This window comes from Zeugodacus cucurbitae, chromosome 5 (assembly GCF_028554725.1).
Source record: "Zeugodacus cucurbitae isolate PBARC_wt_2022May chromosome 5, idZeuCucr1.2, whole genome shotgun sequence".
Lineage (NCBI taxonomy): Eukaryota > Metazoa > Arthropoda > Insecta > Diptera > Tephritidae > Zeugodacus > Zeugodacus cucurbitae.
The window spans coordinates 60,982,897-60,999,309 of record NC_071670.1 but is presented as its reverse complement, the minus strand read 5'-3'; the positions used below and the strand labels follow the sequence as shown (position 1 = coordinate 60,999,309).

General features: G+C 35.0%; 1 protein-coding gene across 11 annotated transcripts in view; it reads left to right on the top strand.

Annotated features, from left to right (window-relative positions):
- The window catches only part of LOC105208937 (uncharacterized), a 363,842-nt gene that overhangs the window by 283,959 nt on the left and 63,470 nt on the right, over positions 1-16,413 (top strand). The window lies entirely within an intron of this gene.

Here is a 16,413-nt window from a genome sequence, read left to right as displayed (position 1 = left end):
TTTTAATGTCTGTTCTGTAAATAGTCAAACGAGTTGTTGCGCTCAGTGCATACTAATAATTGCTTGCATACGAGAACAATAACAACAAAAGCAATGCATATAACTTAATATGCGAATTTTGGCGTTATTTAAAATTTTTTTATGTGTCATTTGAGTTTTCTAGACACGATCGAATGTTTTGTAGATCAGAGTTTGAAATTTCTTCTTCTTCTTCGTTTGTTGGTGTATATAAACTTACTATTTTTCTCTAAGTATATTTATCATTATCCATTTGGAAACTTGAACTCTTTCAAATCTGTTCTTAGAGATCACGTGTATTTGAAATCAGCTCATTTGATTTTACTAATACCATACCAAAATAATCTTAATTTCCACGTACTCAGTATAGTGGAGACTATGAAATTAGAACAAACACAGGTGACCATAACCTTTAAGCCCTAATCTACAAATAATATATATTAAACGAAAACGATAAATCCAACACAATTTTTGCTCTTTGCCTGCTGATTCCGAAGCTGTCACAAGAGCCCATCGTTGAATATAAAGATCTTTCCACTTATTGCACTTGACAGTTCAGCAATTTGAATTTGAAGAACCGATGAGTTGCTGTATCGATTGTTGTTGTCCTTCAAAAAAATTTTCTTAGAAAGAGGCGTGGTCTAGGTCCTTCAAGCTTTAGTTTTGTTCCATCAGAGAGTACCAGCATTTTCTAGGCGCTTTATAACTTATGACTGTCAAAGCCGAAGATCAAATTCATTTGGTGTGAAAATCTTTAAATCTGATCTTTGACTAGTTTAGGAGTTTTGAGATAAGTTATGTAATGGACCCTTCCCAGTATGTCATTTTTATAATAGTTCTGGCATACATTTAATTATTACCAAAACCAATTCTGTAGAACATTTTTAGATTGTATGTATGTGATTGGCGTTGCAACCGTTTAGCCGGTTATAGCCGAATCGACGATAGTGCGCCACCTCTCTCTCTCCTTCGCAGTTCGGCGCCAGTTGGAGATCCCAAGTGTAACCAGGTCGCTCTCCACCTGGTCCCTCCAACGGAGTGGAGGCCTTCCCCTTCCTCGGCTTCCTCCGGCGGGTACTGCATCGAACACTTTCAGGGCTGGAGTGTTTTCGTACATTCGGACAACATGACCTAGCCAGCGTAGCCGCTGCCTTTTTATTCGCTGAACTATGTCAATGTCGTCGTATAACTCGTACAGCTCATCGTTCCATCGTCTGCGATATTCGCCGTTGCCAATGTTCTGAGGACCATAAATCTTACGCAAAATTTTCCTCTCGAAAACTCCTAGTGTCGTCTCATCTGATGTTGACATCGTCCAAGCTTCTGCACCGTAAAGCAGGACGGGAATGATAAGCGACTTGTAGAGCTTGATTTTGGTTCGTCGAGAGAGGACTTTACTGTTCAATTGCCTTCAATTTTTTGATTGCTAGTTCGTATAGATTGGATCGTTTCGGTTCACACGGATCTGTTAAATTTACGAAGATCTATTGATCAAGTAACTTCGTAGCGGCAATAGAAGTACTTGAACGGCTGTTGAAACATTTTTAAAATTAATTTTTATTTGTTAGTATTCTTCCAAGTTTCTTTCCTCTGTTGCATTATAATGAAGTTAATTAGCAAACACATACTTGAGTAAATAAATATATGCTCGCATGATATAAACATTCTCAGCCAGGCACTGCAGAACTGGAATATGTTTGATTATTTTGCACGTTTTCCTCATTTTGAGCAACAATTGGGCATAACAAAAACAACAACAACTTGAAAATAAATTAACGCAGCACATAAAAAACGCAACGCATTGCCGTTAATGCCCTCATCACCTTCCACTCTGCCTTCTCTGCCAACACCAACGATAAACAGGAACAAAGCAGCAGCGAGTTTTTTTCTTAATGAACAGCTCAAATTTAACAAAAAATTAAAGAAACAAAAAATAACAAGTTTCCGATGAGATAATTGCTGTACATATTTTTTAATGTTTATACACTTTGTGGGTGTGTATGGACTTTTTTTCAGATTTTTTTGCTTTTTTTTTTGTTTAAAAAATAATTTTTTTTTTATTTTGTGATTTTTGGTTTCTTTGCGTTATTTTGAATTTTATTCTTAATTTTTTTCGATAATGTTGTTATTCTATATATTTATTTTAAATTAATTAAACACCGATTTTAAAAAGATTTCTATATTTTTGATTTTTTTTTTCAAACTATTTTTAATTTTAAATTTTCTGTAGATATTAATAATTTATAATTAATTTTTGTAAATAAATTATTTATTTTTTTTTAATTTAAATTTGCTTCTGCATATATTTTTTATATTTAAAATTTAATTCTAAATTAAAAAAAAAAATCTTTACCAATTTTTTACGCTTTAAGTTACTTTTTTTTAATTTTACAAAACCTTACAATTTTTAATTTTACTTCTAATAATTTTTTTTATTTTTATTTATTTTATTAATTTTTATTTATTTTTTTCCAATTTTATCATGTATATTTTTCAATACACCAACGTATCTATACAAAATTAATTCTATTCTTTAATATTCACTCGTCTCGTTTGAGCGGCCTCCACAATGTCAGCGTACGCATTCAAGCCAGCACCATAAGCATATGCGTCTAGGTGATCACTTAGCGCTGATCGTTGCCGGGAAGGGGGTGTTTAGCGTTGAAAGCTCAAATGTGTGGAAGCTACGCAGTGGCCTAGTAGCCTATATGGCGAATGGGCAACTAAAAGTAGGCACAATCAAGCAGATACATACAAACATATATGTATATATGTATGTATATGTAGCTAGCGAACTTTTTATCTACATTATGCGAGTACATAGCTTTCACACCCCTCGCGCCTTGCAGTCATGCTCACTATACAGCTTTTGTATTGCGTTTCTCCATGCGAGTCGCATTTCTCGTTTTTTTATTGTTGTTGTTATTTTTTTAATTTTTTTGCTTTTTGCCAGTCAATCAGCCACAAGCATTCTTATGTATACAAATAATTATTGCTACAGTCAAACATGCATACTAACATACATACATACAAACATATGAGTATATATGTACATATGGTGTATATATGTACATATGTATCTGCTTGCATTTATATAAGCACTTTGACGCTTTTGCTGCGTTTACGTCTCTCGTTGCCATTGTGACTTTTATATTTATCGTCTAGTTGCGAATATCAAGGTCAAAGCGTCGTTTGCATGCAAACATACATCACTATATAATATACATACATACATACATATATACATATTTACTTATGTATATGTATGTGTAGCGCTTCAAACACTAAGTTTGTTTGTTAGCGTTCGCTTTTTATTATTAGACACAGCGTGCACGCGTCGTCCGTTCGTTAGCCACTTCTAGCTGGTCCGCATTTATATATATTTCTTTTCCCTCTTATACTTCCTCTTCCACTTCTTCTTATACACCAGCGCTACACATATTTTTCTAACTACAATTTCTGTATCTCTAGTTTCTTGCGCTTGATTCTTCCTCTATTCGCTGCTGAACAGTGAATTTACGCTTTTTGCGAAACAAGTTTGTGGCGATTGCTAAATGACAACAATTTGCTTTTTAATGACTTTCGATATTTTATGTTGTATTGAGAAGTATTTAAAAAAAATGCCAAGCGACCATATGTTTGTGGGCAGCAAACGTTGGACTTTGCTATTTTAATTATTATGTGTAATTTTTGCGGAAATAAAAGTATAGGAAAGATTTATTTTGATCTGGAAAATAATCAGGAAGAAGAAGACTTTTTTGGTTTCACATTATTGCAATTCCCCTTACCTTCACTTCCATAGAAACTAGTACTGAGTCACTCCAATAAAAACAATTCAATTTCAAATTGCACTTTCCAAGAGTGAGAAGTCTTATTTACTACTCTCTCATCTAGAACAACAACAACAGAATTGCTCGATCGCATATTACCATCTTGCAGCCTTTTGAAAGACGTCTATAGAAGTACTTGCCAGACCATCGAGGTTTCAGTGATCGACTGAAAAATTACTGGAGACTTCCATATTGAATATGGAAATGGATAAACTTCTCTAAAGTGCATTTAAATTCTTGAAACCTTCCATTGAGCGGAGAACATCCAAATGAATATAGGAAGAATTTCTTTCAAAAGATGTTACATAGTTGAATTTCTCAACTACACTGATAGTCCTGACTTCTGAATAACCAAAACTTATGTTTTTATTGCTTGTCAAGATCTATAAATACCATTTTATGATAGGTGATCTTTCAATAACTCGAGTGGAAAACTAAAGTGTAAATTAGAGAGAGAGAAATGAGACTCTAATTAAAGAAAGAAGTTGACTTGGAATAAATTTTTCATCAATTTGTGGTTAAATTTCAAGTCAATTTCAAGCCCAAATTCAATGTAAGAAATAAAATTCCATCTCAAACTCAAAGTTTAAATTAAAGTGAACTTTAGTAAACCGGCTGATAAATAATTTTGTAGAATTTTATGTTTTTACATATTAGTTGCTTAAGAAAAATCCATTAGTTCAAAGTAACTTGAGAACAGCTTGAAAAAGTGTTGTAAAGTATACTTTAGTTAACCAGACGATAAATTATGTCTAAGATTTTTATGTTTATGTATATTACAAAATTAATTTGTATTACAAACCAATAGTTGCTTAACACCAAATTAGTTCAAAAGATCTTGAGAATGACTTGAGAAATATTATAAAGTGAACTTTAGTAAACCAGCCGATAAGAAATATCTTCGATTTCTATGTTTTTAAATAATACAATATTAACAAACAAATGGTTGCTTAACAAAATACATTAACATTAAAGGTCTTTGAGAATGACTTGAGAAAGTGTTGAGAAAGTATTGTAAAGCGAACTTTAGTAAACGAGCCGATAAATATTTTTTTTAATTTTCAAATATTTTTTAAATTTCACACAATTAATTTCTAAAGCAAACATAGAGTTTCTCAACAACCTAGCTTGTGGTTTAGTTTTTGTTCAAAAATGTATTGAAAATGGCTTGAGAAAGTGTTGAGAAACTGTTTAATTAGTTTTCTTGAAGCGCTGTCGACTTAATTTTGAGTTTTAACAGTAATTTCAATGGAAAAAATCGAAATTTAAGTTTAATTGCTGAAAGTCAACTAATATTCGATAGATATTTTTTCAGCTGAGGCCTAAATCCAAATTATTAATTATTCATTTATGATAAGTCTAATATTTTATGTGACCGCTCATACTCTTATACTTCAACGCCGTGCCGTTAAACTAGTTTTATGAACCACAAGAAAATCCTTCTAATCTCCTCCTATACTTACCCATACCACACAATCTAATCTGCGCAGATTTGCAAGTCTCCAAAGAAAGCAACTCCTTCGTATCACCGCTGGTTATACAGTTTCAATTCCGCGTATCTGCCGCCAATATGCTAAATAAACTGACTTCCTAACCCGCAACAACTACAACAAACACAAGAAGACATGCGTCATAGCAGCAGCAGCAACAGCCGCCGCTAGATAGAGTCATGTGCCACACGCATGCGCAACAACAACAAATGCACAAACAAAGCACCCGATACCTGTCGGCTAGAAAAAATAAATATGAAATGCTATTCAGTTTTGGGCGCATGCGTTCTTCTGGTCCGTGTAGCATACTAGACTTGATAGAATTGTAAGATTTAAATTTGATAGCGGCAAAAGCGGCGCCAGTGCAACGCAAGCACAATGCAAATGCCGCCAAGTCGCGTAAGCAATAGATAGAAATCCACAAACAACAACAATAACAACAACAAATGTATTTATAATATGCATATATGAGCGATTTTACGTTGCGATAATCAAAAGCTTGCTTACTCCCGCCCCGCTTGATCTCTCTCGCTGTCTCTCTGTGGCGGCAGTACATCTTCAGCGCCGCTTTGCAATTACAATGCAACCCTGAGGGTGGCGACTGCAGCTGCGCGAACTTTACTCCTTTATTTACTCGCTTTCTGCATTGCCGATTTCACTATTTACATATACATATATATGTATAAATATATTTATATATATATATATATCTATATTTGTATGATTTCAAGGTGGATCCTCTGTTATAAATATATGAGTCGCTTCAATGCTTAAGTTGTTGTTGTTCGACTATGGCGCATAGCAATTTTAGGGTGTGACTTGCTGCTAAAGTGAAGATTTTGGGTGAAGAGGAGTACGGGTGGATGGGAGAGAGCGAAGAAGAGTTGCAAAAAATAATAATAGACTAGCTTAAAACAAAGGACAGTAGGCGTTTGTGGACATTGCGATTTTTTTTTTTCATTTTTTTACTCCCCTTCCTTTCTCTGCCTCTCTCTTCAGTAATATTTTATGCCTTTTTATGCCTCAATATCGCCTATGAAAAGCTAACATTTCTATTAACCAACATTTTGGGTGGGTTGATGCGCCAGCTGTGTGATTGTTAGTTGTTGTTGTTGTTGTTGTTGCGCATTTGGCCGTTATTGTGACCACCATCAGCGTTGCAGCAGCGCCATATGCAAATTATCGTAATTTGAACGGGTGTGCGCATATGGACAAATGCCTAGCCAAAGCCTAACGAACACAGACACACGCACCTATACATATATAACGGTGCATATCTGTATGTTTGTATATAAATATTGAAAAAAATAAATAATATTCAGTGTTAGCTAGCGGCATATAAGACTTTTCCCTGGCATTTATGTCTTAATATGATTTAAGCTTTATTACCCTGGCAACTTTCAGCCGATTTACTATATGCTATATAGACACATATACAAACATACAAACATACATACACATTCAAACAGCACATTTGATTGCTGTACACTATAGGCTCAAGCATTTTGTTGCAAGTATTTTTTGTTCGAAAAAAAAATTGTTGCAAGCAAATTGTTTATTGATTTCTTGTGTTTTTGTTTTTTTTTTTGTTGGTTTACATAATGTTTACAAATTAATATTATTGGCGTATAATTTTTGTAGCAAATAATCCACAAATTGCTATGTAATTTATGGCTATTGTATATTGATTGTTGTATACTGCTGGAGCCGGCAATATTTATGCGCTATGCATATGCATAAATTGCCGTTTTTTTTTGAGCGCAGGTGTGGCATAATGGTTGCATTTTATATAATTTAAGCCACATTTGTTGCAAAGAAATTGTTTTTTCTTTTTGCTATCGACATAATTTGTCTTATTATACAACTTAGTGGCAATCTGCAGCTCATTATATCAGATTTTTTGTATAAAAAAAATTATAAACAAATTAGAGTGTTTTTTTGGGTTATTTAAGCTTAAAAATGGTAATCCCGAAAAAAAAATTTTGGGATCCCGAATTGAATCCCGAATTTTTATTTTTAGCGAGGTTTTTCTAGCCCACAGTAGATCGAAAACGGTCCATCCAGCTACTACCGCTTCGTAATACTATGTTTGCATATAATGAGATTATCTCCATTTCCATCTGTAATTAAGAAACGAGATTTCTCATACAAAATTCCTCTCTTGATAATCCGAGATTATAAAATTATCTCGTTTTATACAACTAGATTTTCGGTGTTATTCCTAGTGTTATCGATAATTTTGCATAGAAGTGGAGAAATGTGAAATGAAAATGTAAACAAAAATGGCCGACAGCGAGAGAAAGATGTGTAATACAACAACAAATACAACACATTTGACAATTGATAATCTCAGTTGGCTATATGTAAACGGTTAGATTATTGAACGAGCTTAGAACGAGATTATTTTCATATGTAAACATACACACCTTATAGCTAAGTGTCATTGTTCAATAGGTCACACACGCGATGATGTTTGGGATCAAGTGAAACGCTAGTTGCCAAAGCTGTTTTTGGAGGTAGGGGAAGAGGAATCATCCAAGCACTTCCTTCCTTCCTTGTTCAGCATTCGCCAGACTTAGGTTAGAGTACCTCGCTAGGCACAGCTTCGGCGAACCCAGTGAAGTCACTGGAATCGGCATTAGCCGACTTAAAAACGTTATAATATAGCGCTTTGTCGCAACATAACGGTCTCAGAGAGTCGTTAGGAGTATCCGGGTATCACAACGGATATTCTAAACTGCCTAAGTGAGATTCTCTGTTGTTGCGGACTTATCCTAACCTAACTTATGTATATACTAAAATTGGAATTTTTAATTTCGGGATCACTAAACTAGTTTCTATTTTTCGTTTTTAATTATATATTGTAAATTATTGTGATTTATAGGATTTTTTCTTATATGGAGAAAAATTTGCAGACTTAAATTTCGGGATTCCGGCAATGTGGCAATGTGTTTTTCTTTTAAGAGACATATATTAACTATATTCCCAATTGTAAATCTTTAAAAATTAACCCTATTACTATCGCATCCCCTACGTTCTTTAGATATCGCCCTTTGCTCGTAAATACATAATTCTCTTCACGTGATATCGGTGAGCAGTGCAATTACACCGTTAGACCGAAAAATCGTGGCCACATTTCTAACCTGACAGAGAAAACACGCAGCACAGACATACATTTACACTGTACTACAAAAATTTTCCACAAAAAAAATAAAAAAAAGAGGCGCAATGGAGACACAATAAACACTAAAAACTATACAAAGCAGCACTACGAATCAAAAAGCAAAAACAAATAACAAAAAAAGCACTTTTGGCAGTCAACTGCCAAACGCAATTGCAACAATGCGCTGTCACTTTGACGTCGCTGCTCGAAATTCCCATGATGATAATAATGAATTGATGAGGCTGTGACCAACAACAAACAAACAACAACTGCAATAGCAACAACTAACGTAACAACAGAAAATATAATGCCACAGTCACTCAATCGAACCGAAACTGAGTGACCGACCGCCCGCCCGCCTGCTGCATATTTGCTAGCAACACGTCGTGTTGTCGTGAGCGCCACAAAAGAATTGCACGATTTTTGCAGCAACAACAACAACAACATGGAATAAAAAACAAATGAAGTAAAACAGGCGAAAATATGCGCCCAAAACACAACGCAGCAACTATTTGAGAAGACAACAACAACACAAAATATTACAAATAAAAGTACCGCAAATAGTTGGCGTTGCAAGCAAAGAAAGCTATGTTAGTTCTCCTCACTTTGTGGCAATGTTAGTGAAATGCTGCAGCAGGTCCATAAACCAAATGGGAAATTATGAAAAAAGAAAATAAAAATTATAAGAAGAGCGCAATAACAACAAGAAGAGCAGTCGAAATAAGCAGCAGCCAATTGTAACGCAATTGTGCCACACCGAGCAAACTGAAAACGCAAATGTTGCATGCAACAAACAAACAACTAACTATGCTGCCACAAATACCAAAATATAATGCCAATTGCTGCTTTTATTTGTATTTCTTTGCACTGTGTTGCTGTTGTTGTTGTTGTACTTGCTTGCCACGTTTGCATTTTTTCGTGAACTTGTCACGATCTGCAATAGATTTCACGTTGATTGTTGCTTTATTTGCCAAAATGCGCGCACAGACACACTCTTTCATATAAATTAGGAGATACTCACATACAGACTTACTTTGAGGCCAGCTGCCACAGCGCGGTTACAAGAGCGGGAGCAGTAACTTTTTCTGCAAGTTGAATTAAGCGCATGATTCCTGATAAATTTCGTAGATTCATTGCATATTTGAAGTGTATTTGCTGGAATTATAATTTCTTGAATTAATAAAATAAAATAAAATAAAATAAATAAAATAAAATAAAATAAAATAAAATAAAAAAAATAAAATAAATAAAATAAAATAAAATAAAATAAAATAAAATAAAATAAAATAAAATAAAATAAAATAAAATAAAATAAAATAAAATAAAATAAAATAAAATAAAATAAAATAAAATAAAATAAAATAAAATAAAATAAAATAAAATAAAAATAAATGTTTAATACCGAAAATAATTTCGGGATTACCAAAAATTAAAAAAAAATATTTTTAGAAAAAAATTCCGTGTACTATATTTTCAATTGGATTTTTTTTTAAATTTTTTTCGGGATCCCGAAACTAGTTTTCGGGATTCAAACAATTTTTTTTTTATTAAATTTACGGGATTTTTGATTTCCGAAAAAAATATTTCGAGATTTTTATTTATTTTATAAAAAAAATCGTATGTATGTATTTTTACTACATTTTATACAAAAGAAGGCACTTCGCAGACTCTCCATACACATTTCCAAGTTTATTAGACTATCTCGCTAAATACATGATATCAATATCTTACACTCAATTCATAATTTCTAAGAAAGTGCACCAGTTTTCTGGCTGATTCGCAGCTGCTTCACACACAAGCACTCATATGAAACCACGCATGCGCACAACCATCAATACTTGACCATTCATAATTTCTAATTGGCTTAAACATGAACTTAGTGCAAGATTTATTTTTATTTGCTACCATTTTCACCTCATATCCTGCTGCATAAGTCGCTTAGAGTCATAAACAAAAGACGCAAATAGCCAAGAGTGCTTTGCAACGGCTTGAGCAGCATACGAAGCACAGGCATGCCACATGTTGCACATGCGTGTCAAACATATCACAGCATATTAATATAATATTTTCTCTTACCGCATTGATTAGAGCAATGAAAGAAAGAAAAAACAAAAGCAACAAATAAAGTAAATTGCCTCATACGCAGTGTTGTGGCAAGTGTGTATGTACGAGCAACAAGCGCGGCAACAGCAATAAATGTGTTTGTGCTATAAACAGGTATCTGCAGTAAAAAATCTCACTCGTAAGAATCTTAATTTACTGCGTGGCAAGTGTGGTCGCGACACAGCAGCTGTTGCAAGTTGCAACTGTACTTGAATTACTTTTATATCTTTCAACGTGCGATTGCTTCTATCTGCCGGTTTGACGGCGCATGCGCACAGCGCAACTTTTAATTTGATGACGATTTTATGAGTTGAAATGGAAATTGCAACGCCTCCAGACACGCAATACCGCATTCAGTTGGTCCAATGCGGTTGATGATGATGCTGATAGGTGTTGAATGCTGCGTGTGTGTGTGTAGTTAGTTGTATGTGCGCATGCGTAGCTGGAAATTGCAATCTATTCCATGAATTGCGAGTGCAGGTGATAGCAACAGCATGGAAAATTGTTGAGAGGGTGAAGCAACTCTTTCACACCGTGCAACATGTTGCAAAAGCAGATGAAAAATAAAAGTTTGAATTTCGTTAGAGTTTCTAAGAATATTTTCATATTTTTACTACACTAAAAAAATAATCCCGAAAAATCGGGATTACAAACGGAATCCCGAAAAAATCCCGAAATTTTTATTATAATTGTTTTTTCAGCAGAAATGCAAACTAAAACACAAAATCCCGAAAAGTTGGCTTTACAAACAGAATCCCGAAATTTTATTTTTATTATTTTCAGCCTCAATGCGTATTTTTTTCATCAAAAATTTGGTATGCGCACTTTTTCAAAGCATTGCACTTCCTCAACTGAAAACCAGTAGAGTCACTCAGTCCCTCTTCTTCCTTCTCTTCATTTCCATTTAACCCTGCCTTTATTTTATCTATTGCCTTCCAACTGCACTGCGTTCCAGCGCATATTATTGTGCTTGGTTCCTAATTGAATGGGAGTTGTGGCAGCAACTCTTTAAATTTATGCTTGCCAATTTGCCACAACGCAACTTGCCACAGCACAACTGATCGGCTGCGCTCGGATTTATATGCACACACTCCCCGTGGTCATTTGTTTTTCGTGCACGCAACATATTTTCTTTCGCATTGGCATTCATTTGCAACAGAAACAACAACAACAAAAGCTAACTTGCCACAACCACAAGCGCTGCTGCAGCCTTCAGTCCCAGCCATTGGCGTTCATTAGCTTTGGGGGCGTCAACGTCTCGTTATTAACAGCGCGATCAATTAAATGTCGCTGCCACTGAGTATCCGCGTATATGCCGCTATGTAGTCCAGTTGTGGCAATGATTTGCTAGCCGCCAAATGCCAATGCCAACAAATGTTTCTCATCCACACAATTTTTAATCGTTGCGCAATCAGGAAATTCGATTTTGCTAATAGTAACGTTAGAAATGTAATAACGCCACGACACCACGACGACTGCCGCCTCTCCGCATGCGCCTTAACTTATTTGTGTCTGTCGGTGCGTCTGTAGCTGGCGGGGTCACTCCCACTGGAAAGTGTACATTTCTTGATCGCAACAAATCGCCGCCAGCAATTGGTGCGAGGCGTAAACACGAATCAAAATACTCCGACACACCGCACAGCGGAGAGCGAGAGGTGTAGGTAAGGGCGGGCGTTAAAGCCGCAGCTGGCTGTGACAACTGATCGTAATAAGAGCGTGAATTTAGTGCCCAACGATTGCTGGAGGCTTCTTCAAATGCTGTCGGTGTTTGACTTACCTCAGCTAGTTGTTGCTGTTGTCGTTGCATGTTGGCGGTGGGAAGGCGGAAATCGCTGCAAAGATTGGATTTTTAATAAATTGCAGTGCAAACTCGCATTGACAGCCGATCATAAAGCATTACGGTAAAGAAAATATCGATTTGTTCTCCTTTTTCACATTTTACACTTTAATGGATCGCCATAAAGTAATAGGAAAATAGAAATTCTTGTAGATTAACGGGATTTGTGGCAATAAAGTATGGCGGTTGGTGTAGTCGGGTATTGATATAACTCAAGACAATATATAAATATAGATTGCATGAATCCAAGTACTTAGTGCTCACAATAATCTAAAAGTACTTAAGAATACTTAGTAAACAGATTAACTCGAATACCGAAAGCAATTCTCTCAGTTATGTCTTAGACTTATTTGAGGTTATTGAAATTAATTTATATAGAAATTTAATATATCCTTATTAGGTACTATTGTGCTCGAATAATTTTCACAAATACTCGAATATTTCTGCTTCTTTTACTCAAAAAAGTGAAAAATAGTAAATTCATAAACCGATTGAGAATTTCTAACTTATGCACTTTGTTGAATGAAATATTGTGCTTACGGTTCGAGAAAATTCACTTTTCTATCACAAAAGCAAACTAAAGGTTCGTAATATCTAAAGTAAATTATATTGTAGTATATATATTTCTCGACTGATTTCAAGCCTGGTCATATGAATTATAATCTTTCTATTCTGGATTATAGAGAAAACTTCTTATAACTTTACAACAAACTGGGTCGAATTCTGATTAACTGTTAATCGTATAAAATATTAATTCCAATTTTTAAACTTAAAAAATTCAAATAAATTAAATGCCGAAATTTAAATTTCGAAATCTTGATCTTTACACTGTTTGGTTCACCTAAAAAGCTAAAAATGCTGAAATTTTCTAAAATCTCGAAATTTTAACATCGAGATCCCGTTATTAATCCCGATATATTTTTATTCAATTGTCAATTTTTGTTTTTATGAGATCATTCGTTCACGCAAGAGACGAAAAGTGTTGACCTTTTCTAAAATCCCGAAATTTAAAATTTGGGATCCAAATTTTGGCTCCGGTTGTTTTCACTCAGTTGACAATTTGAGGTTTTATTAGTACATTCTTTAACCTAAGAAGGTAAAAATGCTGACATTTACTCCACACCCCAAATTTAGACTTCGGGATTCCGATGTTGACCTCGTTTTTTTCATAAATTTGTATAGATATAATCATTGTTAAAAGACGGAAAACAAAGCACAAGGGATCGCACTAGGAGGGGGCATATTTGGGTGTAATTTTTTGGAGGAAGTGAGCGCCCCCAAATAGGTTATTGTATATATCTCGCAAACCAATAAACCTATATAAGCCATACTTCCTGCAGTCGTTTTCCTTACGTACACCATCACACATCATGAAAATAGTTGAAATCGGATAATAACCACGCCCACCTCTCATACAAAGTTATGTTGAAAATTACTAAAAGTGCGTTAACTCACTAACGGAAAACACCTGAAACACTAAATTTTACACAAGACATGGCAGAAGAAAGCTACACTCAGATGTTTTCAAAAAATTGAAAATGGGCGTGGCTTCGTTCACTTATAGGTCAAAAACCATATCTTAGAAACTACTCGACCGATTTTAATGAAATTGAGTACATACTATTTTCTTAATACCCTGATGCCACGTGTGGAATATGCCACACCTACTGCCCTACTGCAAAATTTCATCTATGAATTGCAAGAGTATAAAATATTCGGTTGCACCCGAATTTAGCCTTTCCTTACTTGTTTTTTATTTAATTACTATCATTATTAGAATTATTTGGAAATTTCTTTGCCTAATTTTCCTAAATAAAACTCTAAAACTGCTTATTAGACGCATAAATACCGTTAACTGCCATGTAGAAGGCAAAGCAAGTTGTTGTTATTGTTATTAGTGCTAGTTTCTGCACTTAAGTGCGCAATAGTACTAAGAAATACTTTTTTACGCCTTTGTTGCAAGCGGCCCACCTTGGCGCGGCAACACAGAGAATTCATTTCCTCCGGCTTCGACACTTTTCTTTTTCCAACAAATTTATTTCCACACACACACACACACACACAATTGCAGCGAATTGGTGAAAACTAAGGAGTGTTGCGACTAAAATATTCGATGATATTTTATGATATGCGAAATTTAATGGTAAAATAAAAACAAAAACAACATAAATTCGCTATGTTGCAAAGAGTGTGGCAACAACTTGTGGACAGTTGTGGTGCAACACGTGCAATGTGTAGCAACGCTGCGCTGAGCAGAGTTTGGAAAAGTTGTGGCCGCCTGTGGCCGTTAAGGCAGTGGTGAAGGCGTTAACAGCATGCCGCGCATGCGCACAAACGAACAATGCAACAATTTGTAGCAAGTTTGCGGGAGAACGTGTTTTTGTGCTGCTAACAAAAAAAAAATAGAAGAAAAATAATCTCCAAATAATTATTAATGCATGACAAGAATAGTGCTAGCTGCTTTTCCATGCATTTTTGTTGTTTTTTATTTTTTTCAGAAATAAATCGCTTTTGGTCATTTGCGCTCCTTTTCCACATTTGTTTTTTACTTGCTACATATGCACTGTTGTTGTTTGCTTGTGCCTTGCGTTGATTTTTATGTGCGCATGCGCAAAGCCTTCACGCAAATTAAAACCGCGCCGCACAGTCACACAATCACAATCACAATCGAAGGCAGAGGCACACAAACAATGCGCGCGAACGGCAACCAGCTGCGCAACACAACAAACAGTTTCAGCGCCTTGGGGTAGGCAATGATATGCGATGCATATTTCGTGCACACTTGCGGGCGAAAATAACAACGGAATGCAACACTGGTACACACACTAACACCAGAGCGCTAACTGTACGCCGCGCGCCGTAACTCTTCTCGCAGTGCGTTCACTGCTTTCCTTGCCTTTTTTATTCGCTTTAACGCCCATATATTGCGTTGGTGCCACATACACGCTGCTGCTGTTGTTGTTGTTGCTGTTTTTGTTACTCTGCGCAGGCGCTAACGATTTGTTGAGGTTGTAAATAAATGGAAATGGCTGTATGCGGCGGGAAATTGAAAAACATAAGCACAAGAACAACAACAATACTATATAAAAATAACAACAACAACAATGCGTTGAGTAATATTTCAACGCAATGGCAATTGCAATAACAACAAACAACAATAACAATTGTCTAAATTGTTATGCGCTTAATGCAATTTATATGCACAGCTTTACTAATGCAACTCTGTGTTGAAGTATGCGTGTGTGAGTGTGTTTGTGGGTGTCCACTTTTATTTATTTACTTGTCGTCTTATATTTGCCATCGCCTGTTTTTATTGTGTGACGACAACAGCGCACACATTAGGGAAATTTCAATTACTTCAAAAGTGCGTCCCGAAGCGTCACAGCCGGCAGTGTGGACCTGGTCACTCTCTGGTGGACCGAAAGTGGGCCAATTGCATTTGTGTTTGCGTTAGTTATGAGATTGCTTGGTGGTGAGTGTGGCGGAAATTGTGTTTACTGTATTCTTATAGGTTATTTATTTTTATTTTTTTAATTTTTGTGACCAAATTTCTGTGGTAAAAGTACCGTAGACTGTCAATGTAACACATAATTATGTCCATTCATAGCAATATATACAGCTAAGTGCATTAAGTTAATCTATTTTGTGGTAATTATTAATGGTTTATATTAGAGATTAGGGATATGTTAAATGTATTATGTTCCAAAGAATTTAATAGAATGTCAAATTTTGTCAGTAAATATGACATAGTCTAAACTATAATTTACACAAAAATAATTTCTATCTTATTTTAAGTATAAAAAATACCACCAGTTATAAGATTTTTACCATTCAAGATTATCATCAAGAGGAATGACAAAAAAAATAATTAATATATCTCAAACAAAATGACAATGTTTGACATAAACTGACAATAAATACTGTCATTTCAAGTCCCCAAAATATGTCTTCTCTTTTTTACCAAATATTATT